This window comes from Capra hircus, chromosome 23 (assembly GCF_001704415.2).
Source record: "Capra hircus breed San Clemente chromosome 23, ASM170441v1, whole genome shotgun sequence".
NCBI lineage: Eukaryota > Metazoa > Chordata > Mammalia > Artiodactyla > Bovidae > Capra > Capra hircus.
The window spans coordinates 18,557,621-18,559,704 of record NC_030830.1 but is presented as its reverse complement, the minus strand read 5'-3'; the positions used below and the strand labels follow the sequence as shown (position 1 = coordinate 18,559,704).

The window sequence follows — 2,084 nt, the reverse complement described above, 5'->3', positions numbered from 1 at the left end:
TAGCACTCCATCATTCGCTCCTTCCAGCCCCTTCACCAGGAGGTCAAGGACTTTAGGCTGGCAGGTTATTGCTATAATGAGGCTTCAAAGTAGACCATAATTCCTTATATCGTCCCATCTGGGAAAGTAGAGGGCAGAGAAATCAAAAGAAGAGCGAGTGTACATCGGCTACATCCAGAAATTCCATGATATGAAAATGCAAAAAACCTCTTAAAGGCTAATTAATGATGGTTTTAAGAGCACCCATACCGATAGGGCCAGTGGCGCAATGGATAACGCGTCTGACTACGGATCAGAAGATTCCAGGTTCGACTCCTGGCTGGCTCGAAGTCCCCTCTCCCCTCTTTAGGGGGGTGGTAGGGTGGTGTGTTTTTACAACCCACCTGAGACTCTCTTAGTATGAGGGAGTCCTCTTAAAACCTTTATTGTGACTTGTTCGATCACCACAAAAATGGAGGGTAGATGACCTGGGCGGGGCTAGAAAAGATACACAAAAGAATAAGACAGGAATCTTGCACATCAACTAATATCTTTTGTATTATAGCCTGTTACATGGAAATCTCTCCGTTTTGAGAACGCTTGCCTCTTGAGAATATAGTGCTCTCTAGAGAATAGAATCCTCGACGAATTCTGCAAAAATTTCTCCAACGTTCAGCTGTCAAAGTCCACACCGAAATAAGCAACAGCGATGTCATAAACAACAAAGGAGAGAACCGTAAGTAGGCAGGGCAGTTCAGTTCAGTTCAGCCGCTCAGTCGTGTCCGACTCTTTGCGACCCCAAGGAGGGCAGAACGCGTGGGAATCAGCGGTCAGGTCTTAGAAGAACCTCGAGTGAGGAAAAGCAGTTCGTAAGCGTTCAGATCTTCACACAGCAAACAAGGACAATTTGGATCTTGTATCTGTCAAGGATTGGGGGATGCGAATGGGATCTGCTGGGAGGAGCTGCCAGCATATTTCCCTGCCCCGCAGATGTCTGCAGAACGTCAACCCAATACCGCGCTTTAAGCGCATCAAGCGCAGTCCGGGGTCGGCGACTCAAAGTTGAGAAGTCCCTGCGGTCGCTGCCCTCGAGAAGTGACTCCTCGTGAGGGTCGAGGACGCTCAAGCAGCCGGGTCAGCTAACAGAAGGGCAGTAAATGGACGAATTTTTCTATCCTTGTCTACTGAGATCCATGCTGAAAGAGCCCTGGAGGCGGCTGAAGGAATTCGAGGACAGACAAGAAGAGAAAGGAAAACAAAGAAGAGAAAGAGAGTGGGAAGAATGGCTCCTTTCATCCTGGCTGTGTTGTGGCCTTTTAGGATACTGTAGATCAAACTTTTTCTTTTAAAGCCTGGAATAGGAGGTACATTTCTAGAGTCAAAAGACAGATACCACCAATACCACTGCCCACCCAGGTTGCTGAGCCAAAGTGTGCTGGGCAGGAGGAAAGTCTTGATGAATTTGCATTCTTATTCCCTTCCTGCTTTCATACTCATCAGGACCGACCCCTCCCTCTACCGAGCCACCCTTTGTAGCTATGCTTCACTCTGTTCAGGGGACTTCTAACAAGGTAATGGCTATCTTGATTATCCAGATTACTAACCAACTTGTAGCCAAACGCTTCAGGAAGGAAACCCACTTAGAAGGACAGCGTGAATAGTGGAATGCAGTTTATTACACCTGCGGGTCCAAGGCAGAGTTTCCTCTTTAGCCAGGGACCCCGACCGATTTTTCTAACAACCTTTTATACCTAAAGTGTACGTGCCCAAGCCCACATCCCCAAATTTCTTAAGCTGCTCTGGAAAATGTTAGAGATACAATCAGGTTACATCCATAATTCACAATCTGAAGGTCACCTAGTTATGCAGAGTAGCCCACATCAATGGGCATTACAAAGATCACAGAGATGATTGATTATATACTGGTTTATTACACTCTTCCTGGCTCCAGGGAGTCTAGGTGTGAGCTCTGCCTGGTCGGGTGTTTGTCCCTTGTGGGGTGGGGGAAACCGTGCGGGGAGTGAGGGAGCTGCCCGGCCATTTGGTGTGTTGTCTCCATGGTTACCGGATAAGAAGTCCAAAGTTCATTGAGAGGGCAAGATGGA

General features: G+C 47.6%; 1 non-coding gene across 1 annotated transcript; it reads left to right on the top strand.

Annotated features, from left to right (window-relative positions):
• TRNAR-ACG lies at positions 255-327 on the top strand. The gene has a single exon. It is a non-coding gene; the product is annotated as a tRNA-Arg (tRNA).